Source organism: Amphiura filiformis, chromosome 10 (assembly GCF_039555335.1).
Source record: "Amphiura filiformis chromosome 10, Afil_fr2py, whole genome shotgun sequence".
NCBI lineage: Eukaryota > Metazoa > Echinodermata > Ophiuroidea > Amphilepidida > Amphiuridae > Amphiura > Amphiura filiformis.
In genome coordinates, this window is record NC_092637.1 from 35,491,468 (window position 1) to 35,516,804 (window position 25,337).

Here is a 25,337-nt window from a genome sequence, read left to right on the forward strand (position 1 = left end):
TTGCAACGCGATATATTCAAAACTTGTATTCACCTACTGTTATAGCATTAATCCGATTATTACACAACTTCGCCAGCGTATTCAAGACATCCAATGCAAATAATCACCTAGATTATGACGTTCATACCGTAAATATGGCGGAGTACTCAAATTCATTCAACAAAAGCATGATTACAAGCTATTGCAATTAATCTACCGCGACAGCTCGTCTCACACACATAACAAATTCACTATAGGATCAAATAGGTTGACGACAACGTTTGATTAAATGCACTGCATTGCGCCATGATTACGGTGAAGGACACCGATTCAAATCCTTTGTATGGAGCTAATCAATAATTTCACGCACATCCTCTATTATTGCCCAATTATTGCCCGGGATGATTGCACACTGTAAAAGAGCTATTGTTATAATGTTTGATGAAATCGTGTTTAACTATTTGCTTAAGAAAGGCACAATACAGATAAAGCAGACAGATTTACTACATGTGGTACATGTATATACATATAGGGAATGTGTTCGAGTATTAGCCTACCTAATTATAATAGGGGCGTATCCAAAAATGAATTCACACCCCTTTCAAAAGTCGAGCCAAAGTGCAGGCCCTATGTTCATGTGTTTAAAAAATACAGAAATATAAACATTTTTATTTTATACATGGTTTTGATATAATTCGCTTGCCATCATAAGCCCTATATAGCATGTGACATTATCTGATCATCGATTCTTTTCTTCCGTGTCATCCGTTTTGTTCAAGTTCTGTGGATCACTCATTCATATAACTTCACTTAATTTGTTGATATGAAAATGATACATGTGCTATGTTTGTTTATGTTTTGCCTTCTGTTTATTTTCACATTGTGATGTGCAATATCATAGCTCCATTGCCCCAATACAGAGCATTGACCAAATGCAAGATTGATGTACATCCATGGGTATTGCCTCATCGAAGGTAGATTTGATATTAAAGGATTATTTTGTAATCCTAACATCCTCTTTTTTGACATGTTTCAGTAGATATTTATATAGATGTGATGCAATTAAAATCATAGAATAGGCCCTAAACAAATTCCATTACACGTGAAAGGTGCTGTATAAATACCGACATTTATTTATTATTTATTTATTTCCATTATGAAAAATGAACAGAAAATGATATACCGGGACGATGTGGAAAAGGGGTACTTCCAGTGGCGGTACCAGGAATTGCATTTTTATGGGTGGGGGGCCTAGGAGGAAAGTGAATTTCAGGGGGAGGGTCAACAAATTGTGCACAAAATTGCCGCAAAAAGTTAATTTTTTTGTAATTTTTTTAATGAGTTTAAAAAAAATACACACGTTTAAAAGAGTATAAAGGGACATAATGTATATTACGTTTTTTTAACGCACCGTAATATTAAAATTACATATAAATTCCATTACACACTCATGCACATTATTTTCTTAATTAATCTCATCTGTACTTGAAAAACACACATCCCTAGGCAAGAGGGTCGTTCAAAAAGTTGTGCTGCCTTCAACTCTTTCAGCTTTGGCAATATGTTTACAACAGGACAAGTAGGCCCCCTATATAATAGCAGTATGCCTATCTTTATCCAGGAGAATAGCAGCATGTAGCTCAACAGACAATACTGAACAATGCCGTTGATACCTAAATGTTAATAAGTTCATTTGTTTTACCTTTTTTGGTACCCGTACGAAATTCAGTATTCATTCTCAGCTTCTGACAGAAATTCTTTACTTGGTATTAATATAAATGTTCTCTCATATAAATATATAGGCCTAGGCCTACACACTATCCAGCAAACACAAAAAGTTTCTTAAAACGTTTAGTCAAAAGTTTTGATATTAAATGTCAGGTTATAAAGGTAATGAAAATGTTTTTAAAACATTGTTGCAAAATATTTTGGTCAAATGTTTGTCAACACTGAATTAACATTTTGTTTAGAATGTTTTGCATCAAGTTTTCAAAAATGTTTTTGAACGTTATTAAAACGTTTTTATACCCTTTATATAACCTGACATTTAAACGTTTTATGTTTGCTGGGTATTATTCAAACGTAATTTCAAGAGGCTACCATGAACTAAAGTTATGAGATATGCATATTGCATAACTTTTTGAACGACCCTCAAGTCTATAGAAAGGTAATAGACCTATAATAGCAGCGTTGCTGCATAGCTATTCTGGAAATGTTTCATTATTATGATGATAATTATGTCAGTGTTGGTTTGAGGTCGTTGTCTAGTGGCCTCTGTAATGATCTTTCCAGATGAATACAGCTTAAAGTCATTTGCAACCAAAGGCCAACGACAAGGAGTGTACGAGATGTACTTGCACTTGACATTACAGCAGATAGGCCTGTATATCCCGCTGTATGTATCTGTAGTTAAATGTGAATTATAAATAATATGGTAAATGTAAATCATTTGAACAAATGACATCGCGTAATTTTCTTGAGATACATCAACTTTAGGCCCGTATTCTCACTGAGCTTTATGAATATATCATGCATATTTATTTATTTATTTATTTATTTATTTATTTATTTATTTATTTATTTATTTATTTATTTATTTATTTATTTATTTATTCGTGAAATGTGAATGTCAAAATTGTATGATTTATGCAAGATTTATGTGATATACCTGATTATAATAGGCCTAATGTTATACATAATTATAAGGTGTGCTAAATATAGGCTTATTACCATAATTACACTAATAGTTAGACCTTTTTAGTGCATTATAAATCATAATAGCTCAAAGGAATAAACTATTTAAATGAAATTATGCATAAAAACTATTTACACGGCCGGCCACAATCACCAAGAACGAAAAACAAAGTGTTTTTTCATAATTAGGTATAGGCTGACCTAGTTAGGACCTATAATTATAGGCTATAATTATTGAGGGGCTAACTCTATATAATATAAGAATTATATACCTGACAAACAAATAAAATGGGGGGGGGGACTACAAAATAGTTGACACCGGCAATAAAGTCATTGACCCTTCAATGGGGCTCCTTGACTTTCATTCCATTCTTTTAAGATGGAATACCGCCCATCACGATGATGGAACTTCAAGTTGCCTGGAGAACTTGGTCATGGACGCCGGGCATTGAGGCAACATCAATCAATTCTTCATATTATAATAGCAGAAGATCGGAACAGTCCCATCCTTTTCTGCATCTGTATAATCCATCATTCTTTAAATGCCAATGAACTGCTCCAAATTCCTAGAACAGAGTAAAATTTTCAGTGAGGCTGTTCGGCTGTCGAAAGAGTTTTCAACATCAATAAAGTATTGCAAACTTATCCATGTTTTTGTTTCCCTTCTTAGGTCTGCCTTAGGGCGGTAACCTTTGAAAATCTATCAAGATCTCTATAAAGAATGCTTCCACTTGAACTCATCATGCTCATCACTAGCATCTCCAGCTCCAACATGCTCGTCATTCAGGCCATAGTTCTTTAACCTCAAATGTGTTGGGTACGCAAATACACACGCGTCTTACAACATGAGGTCAACTATCACTATCACTGATGAATGGATATTATTGAACTCCGTCATTGTGATTGAGGTCATTTTAGTGCATCATTCGCATGACAAAGTTACAATATGACAAAGTGTGGTATGTCTTGTATATCTATCATGGAATAAATTCTAGATTAAACTTGTCAAACTATAAAATGTTAAATAGGTTGTGACTTTTGTGTAAAGTCTATTTCAGATTATCTTAGATTTAGTCGTTTTTATCTGAACATGTTGAAAATTAATTAACCCCACTTAAGGTTAATTTTAGTAAGCTATTTTATACTTTTTATAGCCTATAGATGTAGAGTTTAATATGTTTACTGAAGTTTAAAACTCGGATAAAAACAATAATTAAGCAGAAGAAAGTACTATGAGACTATTTTCAAAGGGTACGATCATTTTGTTCTCACGGTTGTGCTAATGATCAGAGGGGAACATGGCCTAGCGGTGTTTGTGCACTCAAAAATTAAGATAAATAAAGCTGTCACACAAGAGAAAAACCACGACATTCGATGATTCCGTTATCAAGATCAATCCTCATTTGTTACAATACCTTGAAATTTTTATCTATCATGTCGGTAATTTTCATTCGGGCTACTAATTCAAGTTTATTTGAAATTATGAAAGAAAAATTACTCAAATAATTACAAAATAAATATAATCTTCAAGAATGGAATTGAAACAACGAAAGAAAAGTATTTGACTGGTATTAATGAGGCCTAAAAGTCACAAAATTAGTCAGGTGTATACTTCTGACAATTTACCCTTTAGGCCTACAAATCAGAATACATTTGATTTGAACTTGTCTTCTAATGCAGAATATTGATGAGGATGTTTCATTTCTGGATTCCGAAATGTGTGAGTCGACCCACAGTCTGTCGGGTTAGAAACTTTCTAAATTTAACTCTTTCCCCACGGGTGTCGACGACAAGTTTCATTTTTTTAATTCAAAAATTTCAGAATTATAAATTTTCACGACGATATTTGAAATCAGCATGAAAAATAATCATAATCATTATAATGAGTACAAACAAGCCTAGTATTGGTTCAGTGGTTCTTATGATACAAGCTCTTGATATGATATTTTGAGAAATTATGGCCAGCACGCAGCGCATTAAGGGCGCACACCTCTAATTCACTCCGCGCGCGATGTAATGTGGATGAGTTCCGGTAAAAACGAAATCTTTTTTGAGGTATTTTGGGCCTTTCTGTGGACTTGTAAGGAAAAAGAGAAGCATGTTATAGCTTAAATAAAAGTTTGAGACCTATACACGAACTTCGATCCCAAAAAGTTGCATAATCCAATTTTTGAAAAAAGTAGGCCCTCGGATTGAGAAAATGACAAGAAACGGGTTTTCAGGGTAAAAACGGGTCGAAAATGGTCATGGTGCTGTTTAAACGCCCATATCTTGAAATCTAATCGGAAGACTACCCGTACATTGAAACATATATTAAATTTTCATCGATTTGCAATCGATTGGTGGTATATTTATGTTCAATTTGTTGCCGAAAAGGTCTAAAATCGGCCAAAGAAGAGACGTGTTTTCACGTGTATTTCAATGGGACGCGCTATTGGTGGTGTGCGCCCTTAAAGTTTCATTTTCAAGCCTGCACTTTTGTTCCGGAATTTGTCAACAGATATTTTTTGAATTTAAAATTTTGAAACTTATTTATAGGTCTTTTAGAAATTACCATTATGTAATAATTTAATGTTTCACTTAAAAGACTATAGCTTTTTAAGGAAAATAATGTTTTGACAAATCAAGTAAAATCTTGATTACAAATTCATATATTATCTGGTGACAAAGAAAGAGAGTTGGAAAATGACGTTACAACATTATTGCCATATTTACACCTTCCTAAATTACCTAGAAATATTTATGTGGGTAATTTGAAGTATGCAATAATAGGAAGTTTTCCAACATAACGGCTAATTAATCTCGTGAACCTGTTTTAGCAAATTAGTAAATTAGGCTTAATTAACCAGACTGTCCACTGTTGGTTAATTAGCTCTGATGGACGCAAATTAAAACTTTGGCGATATATAATACGGTGCAATTATTCCGTAACTTTGTACAACCACAATAATGCTATATACTAGTATAGTTACTACCAATTAAAATATTAAGGTTATTAATTATTGTGGTTGTGGCGCCCTCTACGGAGGCGCGCCACAATATAGGCATTACTTTGTGAAAAGCTTCTAATTTCACTCTTGCTAGATTGACTTCGCAATTGTTTTGCTAAAATTATGCCCAGCTCAGAAATAAAACCACAATTTGCTTGGATTTTATTTTATTATTGTTTTCTGATATGTACGGGATAAAATGGTGAGCGTATATACTTTGTTTAAAATACAAAATTAGGATTTATAAAAACACCAAATAAATCCTGACCTTTGTATGCGTTCAACCAGTTTACCGTGTGCCTTAGAACCCGATAGACGGTGACATTTGACCATACACTAGGATCCACAACATGCTCATCTATCATGGGAACAGTTCTTAAACCCTAATACATTTGTACATTCATCCTTTGTACACAAACTCATACTCTGCAACTTGAGGTCAAATTTTGCACTAAGATTATGTAATGGAGGTTATTGGACTATGCCATTGGGATGAGACTCTTGTGGTCCATAGTGATAAGATCTTAAACTGATGGCTTTTGTTTGCTAATTACCATAGAATCTAGCTACTACCTCCATGATTGGATTAAGTATATAACTAAATCCTGTTATCTACCCAGCAATGTTTGCTTATCTTAATAATAACAAACTGTAGCGTACTAAATAAGACAGAAAAGGCAAACAGACAGAAATTTAGAGTTTTAAATTAGAGAGTTGACAGGAAGTTGTAAGAGTTAAATTGTTATGGATATGATTGGTGTAAGCGCGAAAATGTTGAATGTCAGATCAAAGTCATCCGAGGTGAATTAAGTAATGTCAATCACAAATTGTTACAGGTCATTTGTGGTGGACTAACTTTATATTTGGATTGTCAGAACACCTTCCCCAATCAAACACATTTCTCTTGCATTTGATCATCTTCTACTCTTCCCTAGAAAAATCATTATAATACCAAATCTACACACCATGGAATTCACCATATCACGTCCAAGTTCACATTGGGCGCCACATTCCTTTTTTAAAGGAATTTTTATTTTAAACTGTTGTGATTTGGTAGTTCACAGCATCTTACGAATGGTAGTGAGCTTTAGCCAAAACTGCATTGCTCAATTCATAGCGAGCGTGTAGAAGAATTAAAATATCACAGATATACTTTTATAGGTGATGCGGTTCTTGAGTTACATTGTATAGAGTGCTGAAACAACAACACTTTTGTAAATACATAACTCATTTAACAACAATAAATTAAGCAAGTTTGCAAAGTATACGATTTGTAGAATGAACTTTTGCAAAACATCAAGGTGTTAATTTTCAATAATATATTGATCTAGATAATGAAAATCGATTTTAGGTTGCTTCGACCAACAATACCTTGTCTACCCTTAACGTTGCAACTTAACCAACAAAATGAGTCAATTGAACTCAATTATGATTTTAAAAAATTGGATCGATTGAGACCATAATTATTTATTGCTGGTCGATCTATATAATATAAAATATTCAAATATTCCGATTCTAATATTCGATGCGATTCCAATATTTTAAAATTCATAGCGAGACCAATTAAAGGCACATTCAGTGATCCCAGCGCAAGTGTGAAAAAATTCAAATTGCATAAAAATGGAAGGATAAGTCATTCAAATTGTCATTTGTATTATTTGAAAGAAAAAATTTGGCAAACAAACAACAACAACAAAAAACAAAAACAAAAAAACCCCGAAGAAAACAGCAGTATTGACGAAGCTGAAGTCCCATTCAAATACATAGCTATAGATTTATATAACAGTATATAAATTACATATTCATGTAAATGCCTTATATTTTGTCTTTTAAAAATGCGCGGCTTTCGGCTGAACCACTAGCAGTCTATGTTAGCACATCTATTACAAGGACAGAGGTACCAAAATCTGAAGTTTGATGATTTTTACGATCATCCGGATGAGCAAATCACTGAATGGGACTAAATATTGGGCGTAAAGCATCCAATTAATCAGTTAGCATCCTGGACAACCGATTCTTTTGTTATGCAAGGCTCACTCAGTCATTTAATGAGGCAATACAAACGATCGAATTTGGTGTTGAAATGAGCTAAATTTTTAGTTACACCTTTTCGATGTAAAATTAATTTTCTCGGCCAAATGAAAAGCAATCATTTTCAAATTGTAGTGCTTGATACTGTATTTTTTTTCAAATTCTAGTGTTAAACTTAGGCGTGAAATTTAGTCATTTAGTGTAAGATTTTCGATTTTGATAGGCTTAAACTCTGCCCGCGAGCCTTTTTTTGGATCAACCTTTTAGCTTTTCAAAGTAAGATAGTTCGCTAATGAAGGATTTTTCCAAACTTTCTAACGCACATCACCGTGAGCGATATATCATAGTTTTGTCAGAATTTGCGTTTTCATATCACCATTTTTACTGCCGGCTGACCATTTTTCAAAATCAACGCGTGAAATCTAAGGCTAATACTAGCATTGTGGATCGATATCCCTGGGTTTAATAGGAATACCGGCATGGCTACAGTGTTGCTAGAACTTCAATATAGCAAAGAAATTCCCAGGCCTATAGCGCTCCTACGGACATGTTTAACCAGAACACTCAATTGGGGATTTGGGCTACCAAATCGCTGGTCGGGCAATTTGCTTTCAATGGAAAATTGACCTGGATAAACAACAAAGGAAATATCGACTATTTCTGCTGGTTGCTCTCGAGATAAAAGTACTGAGTCAGACATTTTCGGAGCATGAAGGGGAAAAGGGTAAAACAAAAACGGAAATTCTGACAAAACTATAACATATAGACCCACACGATGTGCCTTACAGGGGTGGGAAATATCTTTCTTTAGCAAACTATATTAGTTTGAGACGCTAAAACATGAATTCCGTAAAAAGCTCGCGGGCGAATTCAAGGCCTATAAAAATCAAAAATATCACACTAAAAGACACAATTTGATGCTTAATTTTAACACCAGGATTTTTAAAAAAAATGTGTATCCAAGCACCAAGTTTTTAACTGACATTACTGAAGAAAAAAAATTATTGCTTTATATTTGACCGAGAAAATTAATTTCATAGCAAAAAGGTGTATCTCTGAATTGTGCTGATTTTAACATGTATCGATCGACTTTTAGCGCGACTAAGCATTTCTAAAGAATCGGTTGTCCAGGTGGCTGACTGTAATCTTATCATTAAAATGTTTTGGATCCAATATTTTCACACACTTGGATTCATCTAAACACAATATTAATAATTCATTAAAATAATTGTAGGCCCTACTCAAATTAAGTACAATTCCAATCATTGGGATTGCCCTGTTACCTTTTTACTCAAAAGGTGTAGTATTATACACAGATTCTCAATCTGTGGTTTTATTCACCAAGCATATCGCTCGCTAAATATTAATTTCTTATAATGCATGTATTGGTATTAAAAGGCCATTTCGTGATCCACAGCCTCATCCCCCCACTTTTCTCAAAAAAAGTTGAGATTTTTATATCACTGGAATACTCTGGCTACATAATGTTTATGTACAAAATATTTCTTGCAGATTAATTCGTTTAGCAAAGATATCGCGAAATTTGAATTTCGTTCTGGTGTACCAGAACGAAATTATAACACATTGTCTACGGAGCAGTGTAATACACATAATCATGCATAACTCGCAAACGCAAAATCGGAATCAACTGAAATTTTGGAAATAAGCTTTTTTCGTGGATATCTACTGAAAAATTTCATAAAAAGAGGATGCTAGGATCACGAAATCCTCCTTTAATATCATGTAACCCAAATAATTAATGGTTCATTCATGATTTGCTATCTGGTCACTGATTTATGACTGCAATACGTTTAAAGTGACATTTGTGAATTTATAAGATGCTATGCTTAGCCTACATAATTTTTGAGTAATTTACTGCCAATTAAATATAATATCAATTGATGCAATTATAGACACATTTATAGCAGGTATAATTCAACTGATTATGGTGTAGTATATTGAATTGACTACAGCAAATCATATAAACATCTCAAAAAAAGTAACTAACCCCCCTTAAATAATGGCCATTATTCAAAAAGGGGCTATTGTATTACAAATCTGTAAAATGCGTTGGAAGCAGAATTTATTTCTGCGCATTTTAACACCTCATTTGATACGATAGCCTAGAAAACAATAAAACACCAGTCAATTTAATGTAGTGAGGTCAAGATTTGAAAGTTGCACTTGCATACAAATTTTTACAATACAAAAAGTTAACACTCAGATATCATTACACAGATTTCCTTCCATTACACTGAATACAAAATCAATACAATTTACTGCAACTTTCAAATCTTGGGCTACATTGATTTAATGTACGCCGTGATGTCAATATTTAGTCAATTGCTACAAATGAGGTGTCAAAATGTGCAGAACAAAATTCTGCTTCCAACGTAATTTACAGATTTGTAATACAATCACCCGTTTTTGAATAATGATCATTATTTAAGGGGGGTTAGTTACTTTTTTTGAGATGTTTATTACTGAAATAGATTGTTAACCCAATTTGAAATAAATAAACAACAGAATCGTTGAGATAGAAAACTCATTTGAAGGGATTTGCCAAATCAACTTAGAGAATCAAAAAATAAATAAATAAAAATTGGCCTGAAGAAAACACATAATACTCACTTCATTAATTTGACAACTTATGACCTTTTAAGGATGTTGTACTTTGTGACGTTTCTAAATTTATTTCATATGTAGTGCAATCACCCGTATATATTAATGGTAATAATGCAGGGAAATCACTTACGTAATACGAACATTGTAGGTTCCGATATGTAAACGCTCTACGTGTTGTTTTAATGTTTGTATGACCAATCTCATTAATTAGCCAGGGTTCTCCGTGCCAAATTAAGAATAGTCACAGCTGGTGAAGTTGTTGAACATTTAAGAGGCATTATCTGTTATTTTGGAGAATTTTTTCTGCCTCCGCAGGAGGTAGTTTGCTTTGAAATTGACACCTAAAATGCCGCACATTGCGCGGCATGTAGGCCGATTATACAAATTTATATTCTGACAAGTACTCTAATTTCCGCCCAATATTGAGAGCCCAATATATATCCCCCACCTCTCTGCGCCATACATAAATTCGCCTATCGCCATTTCCGAATGCTCAAAAAGGTAATCACGCTTCCTCAGCATGTGCAATAAATTAGCATTAAAATTAATCTTCTTCTATAGGGATTCTAGAAACACATAGCACGTGGCGCCAATGGCGTGGGTCTATCAAGTTAATGAATTATGCATTAGAATATTTTCAAACTCATATGTTGTATAATTGAAAACCGAATTAAAAAAGACTAGCTTGCGTATGCCGTCCTGTAAACCAGACCAAAAATGCCATACTGCGCAGGTCAGCAACCAATCACGGCGCGCCTTTGTCATGACGTCAGACGCACACTAGTCTTTTTTAATTCGGTCTTTAATTATAGGTTGTAGCCTCAGCGCTCATCAGCAGCCACACCACCTCAATGCCTTCGGTGTGATCAGCAGCTTTATCGTTGAAGACAAGTTGGAAAACCGTTATGCTGTGGCAATGGGAATACACATCAAACAAGGTTTAATTTCATGATTACATGAAACCTGATTATTAATGCAAAAACTTTGGCTGGAGAAGTTGAAGCTGACGTTCATGGCGACACTTTGGATGTGATAATTTGACATCATGGATTGTTTTGTGCAAAATTGGAGGTATTTTTGTGCCGCGGCCAGTCAGCAGACCGACTGGCATGCATGCTAGGCTCGACTAGGCCACAATCATGATCCGATGCATTTGAACTGCAATGTATGGTATGATACGCCTAGCCGCGCCTATGGCCGGCTTCATTGCTGCCCGGGCATTGCTGTTCAAATACATGTACTAAAAAGTATTGCAATTTTATTGCGTTGATATAATTCGGAATAATTCGTTTTAAAGTATTTGCTTCCCCAATTCCCATGCGTGGTTGTGTTTTATGTTCTACTGAGTACTGTTGCAATATTTTTGCATGCATACCCATGACCGTTTCAAGACTTTGACTGAGAAATTTGCTTTTTGTTTGTTAAGATAAAAATAAAAATAAAATGCAAGAATCATCCTTCCCCACACAATACTTCTTACAAACAAGGTGTTGATATTGGCCCTTTCGATGCAAGGCAAAGCACAAATGACGGAAACAAAACAAAACAATAATGTTTTTGATTTTTATTCAATTACACGTACAAAAGAGTAATGGCCTATAAAAAGACCCCCCTAAATATAATAATATTAATATTATTTTAGTCCTGAATACAAAATATAATAAACAAGAATAAAAAATCTGATACGAAAATTTGTTACTCTGAAACGTTACAATCGTAATTTTCAGTCAAAAAATCCACGAGAAATGACTCTTGATACAACTTGGGCATATATGCATTTAAACAACAGAAACGGCTGCCTGCATCTGGAACTCTTCATATCTGAAAGTTTGAAGGTCTTATTTCATACATTAGAATTATCTGCAAGATTGCAAGATGGCTTTAGGTGACCGTGGCCCTATTGGCTAATGCACAAATTTAGATTTTCTTTCTATTTAAATAATATGTTAAAGCTTATGCCCTGTAGATTACATTCGGTTCTTGAGATATGGCCTGTCAAAATGGTGCGAACCCAAAACAAAAAATTGGCAACAACTTTCTTTTTATTTTCTATATTTTTGACAAGTCCAGTTGCCAGATGATTTTCTAATTACATGTATGAATGCAAAGTAAAGATTTCAGATATAATTAAAAGAGCTATAGTAGGCCTACTGAGGCATGGTACATGGGTAGAACACACACTGTAGACCTACTACAAAATTACGGTTGCGTTTTGGCAAATTTCAATTTGCATAATTAATTTGGGCCACTTATTAGAAAAGTTGATTAGGGCCCTAATTAATTATGCAAATGGAAATTTGCATGGAAAAAGGCATTCATGGGTTTTATATCTTATTTTGTAGCCGATCTGAACATTCTACTTTGTACAATTCTTGCATATATAATTAGAAAATAAGGCCTACCTGACATCATTGCATAACAAAAATAAAAGAAATTTGTTGCCAACTTCTTGGTTTCGCGCCATTTTGACAGGCCATATATTTTGGTAACCGAATGTCCGATTAAAATAAAATTTTCAGTCTTGTAATCAGGAGAGAATGGACTCACATATTTCAATCAGACAAAATCTATATCCAATAGCGTTACCTTAAAGCTAGCATTATAAGTGTCTCCTTAACTAATAACAAAAGGTGCCCACTGGTATCTTGGAGGCATTGTCTTTTTTAAAGACATTTCTTGTTTTAAATGTTTGCCACGGTCAAAAAATGGATTTCCTTTAAACTTTCATATTTGATGCACCTTGACCTGAAACAAACACACATGAAATAAATTTGGGAAAAATATCCCCGTTGCCATGGTAACAGCCAAATTTTAATTTTATGCCTATTTTCACAATTTTTGCATTTTTCAGCAGTTAATTTGTCAAGTTTTGAAGCCAGTGTTACTAATATACACAATATATATATACTGTTTTCTTTATAAGGTATGAATAGGTCAAACCTTAGATGCCGCATTGAAAGTATAAAAATAATCACCAGATGTCAGGGTGGGTTATACCATTTATTTGAAATAGGGGTGTTTTTCAATTTTATCAAAGTATGAAAATATACCAACTTTGTATAGCTCATAAACCATATGGTAGTGCTCCGATTTCAACATCGACCACGCATTGTTGAGATGATACATTGGTCTTGTGAAAAAGTTACATTTGAGCTTGGGGAAAACACATCTGTATATACAGTGTTGCCAGACATTTTCCTATTTTTCGAAATTCAACACAAATCTCACCTTAAGTTAAATGATGCGAAAATGAAACATCATCCTTTCAAGGAACATTTATTAGAAAGAGAGTTTTTATTCATATCAAATTTTATCAGTTATAATGGTCAGTGTTGTTCTAAACCACATGGGTGTTGCCATAATTGGGGTTTAATTGTGATTTGTGGATATTTTCAACTTTTTACAAGTCATAAAAATACCAAAATGCATTTCTATAAAAAAGAAAGAAACATCGACCTCGTGATGTTGAGATGATACATTGGCCTTATGAAAAAGTTATTTTGATCTGGGGGGTAAAACATCAGTTTATACAGTGTTGCCAGATATTTTCCTATTTTTTCAAAATTCAACACAAGTCTCGCCCTAAGTTAAAAGATATGAAAATGAAACTTCACCTTCATACGGAACATATTTTTTAGAAAGAAAGTTAATTTCATATTCAATTTGATCATCTGGGATGGTCAGTGTTATTCTAAGCCATATGGGTGTTGCCATAGCTGGCGTTTAATATGACAATTTAGATATTTCCAGCTTTTTACAAGTCTTAAAAATAGTACACATCCTTAAAATTATTGTGGAATGAACGCAATATTAAGGTTAGAAATTAACCTAAGAACACTTAGTATGTGAATTTATATTCTAAATTTGAGTTCGGAAAATATTTCCTTCTATACAGTATTGCCAGATATTATCACATAATATTCAAAATTCAACGTATGTTGAGCTTTTTTCAGCTTTTTTCAGCCTTTTCAGCTATTTTTCAGTCTTAAAAATGCCAAAATGCAATGGCATGCATTCCTAAAATAAAGATGTGAAAATGAAACATCGACCTCATCATGTTGAGATGATACATCGGTCTTATGAAAAATTTACATTTGAGCTTGGGGAAAAACGTCTGTTTATACAGTGTTGCCAGATATTTTCCTATTTTTTCGAAATTCAGCACTAGTTTCACCTTGGGTTGAAAATGAAAGTTTATTAGAAAGAAATTTACTTTCATATTAAATTTGATCAGTTGTATAAATGGTCAGTGTTGTTCCAAACCACATGGGTGTTGCCATAATTAGGGTTAAATAGCGAGATGTGGTTATTTTGAACTTTTTACAAGTTTTAAAAATACCAAAATACCATGGTATGCATTCCTTAAAAAATATGTGAAAGTGAAACATCAACTTCACCATGTTGAAATGATACATATTTGGTCTTATGAAAAATTTACACTTAAGCTTGGGGAAAACATATGTTTATACAGTGTTGCCAGATATTTTCCTATTTTTTTCGAAATTTAACACAAGTCTCACCTTAAGTTAAATGATGCGAAAATGAAACTTCACCTTCACAAGGAAAGTTTATTAAAATGAAATTTACTTTCATATTAAATTTGATCAGTTGTATATATAAATGGTCAGTGTTGTTCCAAACCACATGGGTGTTGCCATAATTAGGGTTTAATAGTGAGATGTGGATATTTTTAAAAGTCATAAGGGTTCAAATAGCGACGTTTTCACATGTTTTTGTGGACCTGAGAGCACATCAGACATATATTGAAATTTGCGATATAATACAAATTTTATGGCAAATTATTAAAAATTGACAATTTTGAAATTTAACAGATCTCAAAAGTACCTAAATTGTATAAATCTAGTGATATGTACTTAAAGTGTATGTAGCTGGAATGAAAAGCCGTCCATATGAAAATTTGACCTTTCGTATTGAAGATATAGATTTTTTCACCAAAAACACCTAAAAATGTAGGTCTTTTGGGAAAAAATCTATATCTTCACTATGAAAGGTCAAATATTTCAATTAACATTAATTAATTGATTAGTGGTCGGCTTTTCATCCCAGCTACATACACTTTAAGTACACATCATTAGATTTTAAAGTTAACTTTGAGGACTGTAATGTCAACAAAAAAAAAAAATTCAATATACATAATTTACCCTAAAATTTTTATTGTATTGCGAATTTAAAAAAAAATCAAAATTATTTTATATAAGGACATTCCTCGTATTTGGTATGTCTGATGTGCTCTCGGGTCCGACAACAATACTGTGCAAAGGTGGGTGACCAACCCCTTAAAATACAACACAGAAAACATCAAACATGTATACTTTAAAATATACATAAAAGCCATAATTTTTTTACCAATATACACATACTAGCCAGGCTAAAATAAATTAAAATAACATAAGATTGTTACATTGCAAAAAGATGCATATAAGAGTAAGATAATGTTTAAATTAGGCCTACCCCATATTATTAAAGCCCACATCCCAACTATACTTGCAAAAAGATATGGGGAAGAAATGGGCACTAACTATATAGATCCAGCAAATGTCTCGAAAGATATGAGAATAGTCAAAGACAATAATGCACAGAACATTTTCACAGCCAGACAAATTAATGTCCAGTTACTTTTCCCGGGAGGAGCTCGCAGGAGAGTCTAAAGTATGACATTTAAAGTCATGCTGAAGAAGAACTGACCATTGAAATGTTGCATGATATTGTTGCTAATTCTCTGTCATTCAAGCATCCCCAATTAATGTTGATAAAAGTTGTCTGAGGAAATATCCGTATCAAGTAGAAAAAGAGGACTACTGGGCACAGTATACCTATCACATGACCCCGGAGGGGGTTCTCCCTGGTTAAAGGTATACGGGGATGTGCCACGGTTTTTTTTTGGGGGGGGGGTACCTTTTTGGTATGTCGATTGGTGGGTTTGCAGTGGAGACAATACGCCAAATTGGGTGCATTAAAGGTAAAAGTGCCCATAAAAGCGCCAAATTAGGACAAATTTGTGTGCTTTTTGGGTGTTTTTGTGAAAAATTAGAATACTATAGCTATAACTTTAATAAGGTGTCATTTTAAAATTGAAAATGTATCCACATTTCACTATTAACTCCATTTATAGTGGCATCATCCATGTGGTTTATTCATGGCAGTGATTTAAACAATAATAAATCCTAAAGTGAGACATACGTTGAATTTTGAATATATGTGATAATAACTGGCAATACTGTATAGAAGGAAATATTTTCCGAACTCAAATTTAAAATTTAAATTCACATACTAAGTGTTCTTAGGGTAATTTTTAACCTTAATATTGTGTTCATTCCACAATAAATTTAAGGATGTGTACTATTTTTAAGACTTGTAAAAAGCTGGAAATATCTAAATTGTCATATTAAACACCAGCTATGGCAACACCCATATGGCTTAGAATAACACTGACCATCCCAGATGATCAAATTGAATATGAAATTAACTTTCTTTCTAAAAAGATATGTTCCGTATGAAGGTGAAGTTTCATTTTCATATCTTTTAACTTAGGTCGAGACTTGTGTTGAATTTTGAAAAATAGGAAAATATCTGGCAACACTGTATAAACTGATGTTTTACCCCCCGATCAAAATAACTTTTCATAAGGCCAATGTATCATCTCAACATGACGAGGTCGATGTTTCCTTCTTTATTATAGATATGCATTTTGGTATTTTTATGACTTGTAAAAAGTTGAAAATATCCACACCTCACAATTAAACCCCAATTATGGCAACACCCATGTGGTTTATCTGGCAACACTGTATAAACTGATGTCTTACCCCGCCCGCAGATCAAAATAACTTTTTCATAAGGCCAATATATCATCTCAACATGACGAGGTCGATGTTTCTTTCTTTATTATAGAAATGCATTTTGGTATTTTTATGACTTGTAAAAAGTTGAAAATATCCATAAATCACAATTAAACCCCAATTATGGCAACACCCATGTGGTTTAGAACAACACTAACCATTATAACTGATCAAATTTGATATGAATAAAAACTCTCTTTCTAATAAATGTTCCTTGAAAGGATGATGTTTCATTTTCACATCATTTAACTTAAGGTGAGATTTGTGTTGAATTTCGAAAAATAGGAAAATGTCTGGCAACACTGTATATACAGATGTGTTTTCCCCAAGCTCAAATGTAATTTTTTCATAAGACCAATGTATCATCTCAACATGCTGTGGTCGATGTTGAAATCGGAACACTACCATATGGTTTACGAGCTATACAAAGTGGGTATATTTTCATACTTTGAAAAAATTGAAAAACACCCCTATTTCAAATAAATGGTATAACCCACCCTGACATCTGGTGATTATTTTTATACTTTCATTGCGGCATCTAAGGCTTGACCTATTCATACCTTATAAAGAAAAAATATATATATATTGTGTATATTAGTAACACTGGCTTCAAATCTTGAAAATTTGACTGCTAAAAAATGCAAAAATTGTGAAAATAGGCCTAAAATTGAAATTTGCCTGTTACCATGGCAACGGGGATATTTTTCCGAAATTTATCCCATGTGTGTTAGTTTGAGGTCAAGGTCCATCAAATATGAAAGTATAAAGAAAATCTATTTTTGACCGTGGCAACACTATTCTCAAAAATAACAGATAGTTCCTCTTAATACGGTATGTTTTGTTGTTGTTGTTATTTTTTTATTATAAGAAATATTCATGCTTTATTTAAAAATGTATATTTCATAATAAAAATAATAATCCAAAAAGGTTGAAACCATGGACATGGTAAAGTGCTCAACCATGGGAGCTTTGCACAAAGTTTCTGAGGAGTGAGGGCTACGGCCCTTACGAAACAGTTCTGTCAAACTAACGGTCATCTAAGTTTTATTATGTATTTCATAATTATGTATATGTGTTAACTGATTTTAACGTATTTTGTGCTTTTCAGCAGTTTGTATTTTCCATGAGCAAAAAACAAACGAATTTTATTAAAGCTGTATAGGCAACATGACGTATGTAAAGCGCTCCACAGACTCCGAGTATTGTACGTACAATATTGTATGCAACATAGCTACGTTATTTAATCTATTGCCATTCTATTTCCAGTAATGTTTAAGTTCTAACGAATGTTTGATGACGAAAAATCGATAATATGTTTCATACAATGTCTAGTAGAAATATATTATCGATTTTACGTCATCAAACATTCGTTAGAATTTAAACATTACTGGAAATAGAATGGCAATAGATTAAATAACGTACATATTGTACATACAATATTTCACGTACAATAAAAAGTCTGAATACTGCTTAGAGCATGTTTGATTTCGGTCAAATTTTAACTTGATTATTCTTTGCCAAAAAATATTACATAATAGTAACACCTGCAAGGATGTATACTGATCATTTTAAGCCGACATATTAATCTGGTAAAATGAAAGAAAACCCATGCACTTAGCCGCTTAACTGTGAAGGCTCCGGTTTTATTATAACTTTCTTCATCCCTTCACATGGTATTTTTGTACACCATTGGGCTTTACAATTAGGCAAAAAGTAGAAATTCCAGAAAAATTGAGGGCGTTGATGTTGAGCAAATCACATATTAGGCCAAAAAAAAAGTTTGTTTCCTGTAGCGCGCGCATTTCGTTTTTGACGGTTTATTTTGAGCATTTGATTTTTTTGCTTAAAAAGGAGAAAAAAACCCAAAAATAACCCAGAAAATCGCAAAAAAAAATAATATAAAACACTACTGGAGAAAACATTTACACATGACATAAACGCGTGTAGTGAAAAACTACTGGAGAAAACATCGCACATTTTTTTAAATACCTTTTTGCAGGTTGAAAGGGGATCATAAAATTAGTCTTGAATATGAAGAAATATGATTTGTTGTGGGTGTCGGAGAAACCCACTGTAAATTCCCATTCCAATTCGCATTAAAAAAAGTTCATTTCAAGGCATGGATTTAAAAAAAAAATAAAAAACGCATTTCGCATTTGACTTTTTTTTGTTGCCTTATATGGCTTTTTTATTTACGTTAGTTTCATTTGTGTATTGTTTTATTAAATAATTCCGTTTATGGAAGTAGCAATATGCATGTTGACATGAACTGGCTACATTTCTCAAAATCAATCACCAAAAATCTCTCGAGTTTAATTTTACCCCATGTAACAAAAGTTGGAATTTTGAATGCTAACTTCCTCATTACATGCACATTTCCTTTAATACATAAACATAATACTGAAAATCTTGTTCTTTCGAATTCTTTCAATTATTTTAGATATAAAAATACAACTCATCGATTGGAAACCAATTCAATTTATACTTTTATCACAGTGTATTAAAGGGAGTGTCCGGCAATCACAACATTATGCCTTATAAGTCAGAAAAATAATTATCAAGCACGAATCACGTGGTTTTATTTAAAACAAACTCATAGTGACCATAAAAACGAATAAAAACATCCGTCTCTCAACACGCGATATTCAAAATTCCCGGGCGCCGAAATTGTCGAGTGCAATGACGTCCCAGTAATAGAATGAAGGCTGACGACAATTGAGCACAATCAACCATTACGTCATTGCACTTAGACTATTTCGGCGCGGGAATTTTGAATATCGCGTGTTGAGAGCCGACTGTTTTGATTTGTTTTTATAGTCAATATGAGTTTGTTTTAAATAAAACCATGTGATTCGTGCTTGATAATTATTTTTCTAACATATGAGGCATAATGTTATGATTGCCGGAGACCCCCTTTAGGTTTTGTTCACACTTTTGTCATAACATATCTACATGGGTGAAAAGAAAATTAATGTAGACTTTTTTGGCCCGTTTCCATTTTTGTTTATAGGTTTGAGAGTGTATACACAAACCCTCTGATCAGCACAGGTCCTGAGCAGAGCCCGCCCGGCCCTGTCCCTCCCTGGCCCCTCTGATCGCGAAATATTTTATAGTGCCCGCTGGCAGCCGATTCACTATATACCTTCAAGAATGACTCTCGGCTGAGTCTCGGCCTCGTACTCGGCCTTCGGCCTCGCTGCTCGGCTTTTCCGAGGTCCTTCTTGAAGGACTACGATTCACAGGCCACCTCTAGAACAGCTACCTCAGAGAGGGTAGGTCATGGTTTTGTCTTTAACATGACATCTTTATTGAGGACTCTCAGAATCTGAGCTCAGTAATAGCGAGGATGCTATAACTAGGCCTATTATTTTGAATATATACTAAAGTCCCTCATCCAGTTGCTGAACAGGCTTTTGATGAGAATATGCATAGAAGTAGAAAATATCCGTGTACAGTAAAATAAATAATCGTAGAAGGCGTGATTAGGCGTAACGCGTATTCCAGATTGATGGCTAAGAGGAGTCCTTTTAGCAACTGATGTCATCGGCACAGTAATGCATTACCTATACCAGTTAACACTCTGGATCTCCAGTAGATGAATGGTATTATTATCCCCTCACTACGAATCCAAATAGTCGCAATTCAAGTGGCATAGTTCCTTAACCTCTATTCAACAAGCAAAACTAAAAATTTGACCTCAAATTGTGGAATATGAGTTTTCGTACCAACACATTCAAAGGTCATTCTATGAATACACAAGTATGTTAAGGTCAAAGAATTGTGCCTGACAGATGAGGATGTTTGGTATGCTAAGTTCCAATATAATGACACACTTCTCTGTCTTTCATCTCAATCTTTTAGATCGAGCAGCGAGACATTACTTGAGTGAGGTACGTTAATCATGAGGTGGCGACAGATTCTACCATCTACATCATTGTTTCTGCTGCTGACCTTCTTCTGTAAGGCTCAGGGTAAGTTTAAAGGGTCATCTAAAGATAGTCAATGAGATGATGGGATCAGTGATGGGATGAAGATGCTTTTAGAATAATTTTACGAAGCTTGAAGGCTCGGATAGCGACGTTTTCACGTATTTTTTGTGGAACCTGAGAACATATCAGACATATCGAATTGCATGTTGAATACGAGTAATGTCCTTTTGATATCAAATAATTTCACGACATTAAATACACATTTTATGGCAAATGATTAAAAATTGATATTTTTGCAATTTAACAGTCCTTGAAATAAATTGTATAAATCTAATGATTGTAGCTGGGATGAAAAGCCGTCCATCATATGAAAAATAAAATGTTGACCTTTCGTAAATTGAAGATAGGCCTACACCTAGATTTCCCCACCAAAAAACACATAAAAATGAAGGTCTTTGGGGGGCAAAAATGTATATCTTCAAGATGAAAGGTCAAAATTTTCAATTGATGATCGGCTTTTCATCCCAGCTACATACACTTTAAATATATATTATTAGATTTATAACGTTTACACCGAGGACAGTTAAATATTAAAAATATAGAAAATATCAAATTCTAATAATTTGCCATAAAATTTGTATTATTTATATCACGAATTTCGAAAAAAAATCACAATTATTTTGAGACATTACTTGAGTGAGGTACGTTAATCATGAGGTGGCGACAGATTCTACCATCTACATCATTGTTTCTGCTGCTGACCTTCTTCTGTAAGGCTCAGGGTAAGTTGCAAGGGTCATCTACAGATAGTCAATGAGTTGATGGGATCAGTGATGGGATGAAGATGCTTTTAGAATAATTTTACCAAGTTTGGCGTTTCAATTGTATCGATGGCCAAAGATGACAAAAGAACAAAGTATATCAGATAGGTTTTACTGTTGAAAGTTGAAAGGATCATCTAAAGATAGTCAATGAGATGATGGGATCAGTGATGGGATGAAGATGCTTGCAGAATAATTTTATACGAAGCTTGAAGGCTCGGATGGCGACGTTTTCACATACTTTTTGTGGGACAATATGAGGAATGTCGTTTTGGTATCAAATAATTTTGATTTTTTGAAATTTGCGACATAATAGGCCTACACATTTGATGGCAAATGATTAAAAATTTATATTTTTGCAATTTAACAGTCCTCGAAATAAATTGTATAAATCTAATGATATGCACTTAAAGTGTATGTAGCGGGGATGAAAAGCCGTCCATGAAAATTTTGACCTTTCGTAAATTGAAGATAGGCCTACACCTAGATTTCCCCACCAAAAAACACATAAAAATGAAGGTCTTTTGGGGACAAAAATGTATATCTTCAAGATGAAAGGTCAAAATTGTCAATTGATGATCGGCTTTTCATCCCAGCTACATACACTTTAAATATGTTTTGCTGTTGACCTTCTGCACGCCGAGGGTATGTTGAAAAGGTATTAAATTCTACATGTTCAAAAGATAGGCAATGATTAGATAACATAAAGATGACTATAGCTGCCTTTAGACCAATTTTATCAAAATTTCTGCTGTTGACCACCGCCTGAAGGGCGCAGGATAAGTTAAAAAGGGTCATCTAATAAAAGGTGAGGGTTCCCAGAATGCAGCTAGGACCAAAGTTTGGTTGCATTAGGATTTATATTGTTCATAATAAATGTTAAAAAATAAATGTTGGTATTTATACAGCGCCTTTCACATGTGAACATGTACCAAAGCGCTTTACATTTATTCCGCCGTCGTTAGAATATGTCAGCTGCCATACAATGCCCAAGGCATGCTCATACCTTTGGGCGGCGCTCAATGGACAGTATTCATAACAGCTCCCCATTTCACACCTGGGTGGAGAGGAGTAATCGAGATAAAGTGCCTTACTCAAGGGCACAACACGATGGCGTCGCCGGGGCTCGAACCCGCAACCTTCCGATTATGAGTCCTAGCCCGTTCCGCTCGGCCCCCGTGCTCCCTTAATGAGATCAAATGTTAATCAAAAGTCTTAAATAATGGTATTTTACCAGTTGACCTCAAATGACCTTTGAATAATAACATTGACAGAGTTTCTGCGGCTCGGACTTTCATCTCAGAAATTTCATCTAATCGGAATATATGTTAAAATGGTCGTAGGCAATGAGTTGATGGAATGAATGAACATGATGAAGATGCTTTAACCAAATTTTGCATTTCAATTGTATCGAAAGCCAAAGATGTCATAAGTCAAATTACATAATCATGTTGATGGCTAAAGATGTCAAACTGACAAAAGTCAAATTACATAGACATAAAGTTTGTGCTGCTAACCTTCTTCTGTAGAAGAAGGGAAGTCTAAAGATAGGCAATGACATGAATGAGGTGGGATGAAGATGCCTTTAGACCAATTTTGTGGAGTAACCTATGATTGTATCGAAAGCCAAATATGACAAAAGTCAAATTACATTGACATAATTCTGTTGCTAGTCTTCTTCTGTAGTAGAGGGCGTTTAAAGATATATGCATGACATGAAACGATGAGATGAAGATGCCTTTAGACCAATTTCGCTGAGTTGGTATTAATATGACTGTATGGATAGCCAAAGATGACAAAATTCATATTAAATTGACATAATGTTTCTGCTGAGTGTAAGTTGGCAGGGTCAGTTAAGATAGCAAAGAGTTGACAGGACGAGGATGCCTTGAAAGACTTGTTCAGAATTGTCAAAAGATTTGCTTCTTGCATAATCAGAAAGATTGGACATTCATAATTACTAAAATACCGGTTACTGAAAGTTTTCATGATAAAAAGTATGATAATTATGAGGAAAAGAAAGCTTTGTTTGATTTATTATTACTGTAATACACCCAAGCACTATTTTTGTGGGTGCTAAGTTTGAAATTTACCTTAGTACCCCTTCGGAGAGTAACTACGAGCGTATATGAAATATATATTTCCTTTATACATGTTATAATTACGTATGCTAAATCTTGGACATGTATAACAGAATATAATCACATTTTCAAATGTTGAATTTAAAACAGAAGCTGTAATTTGGTTGATGGTTAAATTTCCCCATTTGTATGTAAAACATTAGTCAGGAATCAGACCATCTTCCTTTAAAATATTAGACAAATTGCAAGTTACGAATGCAAGTAATTCCATGAAATTCGACACGCTGGATTTGTGGGGATATGCGTGGCCGATCTGATAATCAAATCCACAGTGGTTTTTGCAATCATACAGATCTTATTATTTATAAAGTCACCAATCAACTGATGAAAATTGTAGGTTATATTATCCTTTATAAACCGAATTTGAAGCTATAGATACAGGGCATATCTGAACTCATTGTGGCTATGTTGAGTATATTGCCATGTTTGTTTCAAATTTTAAGCAAATTGTTTTAATTTTTTTCTTTGATTAAACAAGAAAATTGTTTTTCTATATTGCACCCATCTGCTCGCATGGATTGGGCTATAAAAAGATGACGATGTTGATACCAATATTCATGTTAAATGTCATCAGTTTGAAGCAAGCGTGTTGTGTACTGTGTAGGTGTTCAAGATCAGCATAATTGTTAAAATAATGTCGAACAAATATAAAATTAACCGGAAACTGCTGTTTCTTCCTTCTTGATAAATAGGCCTAAATGTAAATGTTTAGCCTAATTTGTTGATAAAGACATAAATGATAACGATTGTATATATTTCCAATCGATTTCTGTTTTTCTATTTTAAAGCCATATAGGCCTAACATTTGCTGAGGAGAACGCCCTCAAAAAATGTTTTAATTCTGTGGTTTTTTTACACGATTGTAATGTACTTTAGTCAATAAAGATACACATACACACACACCCCGAGGATCGTACCGTATTACAACCGCGGGACTAACATGCATGGGCGCTAGTAGCAAATTCCAATTTTCTATGCTTTACTTCACTTATTCGGCTCAAAATTAAAAGGGGGCATATCTGACAGTAAAAACTAACGTTTTATGGAAAATAAATAGGCCTACTAATCTATTTTTACAGAAATGTTATAATATGGCTTTAACTAATCAAATGAAGGAATTTGCATTGAATTAACATTTCTGGTTTTCGTCACCACAAAAGTGATTTACATCGGGCTCGTCAATAACTTTGTTAATCACCTTTTCGGTAAATCCAATAAGCCTATGCGAGTACACCTGAGAACTCGTCATTTGACGTCACGACGATGCGCG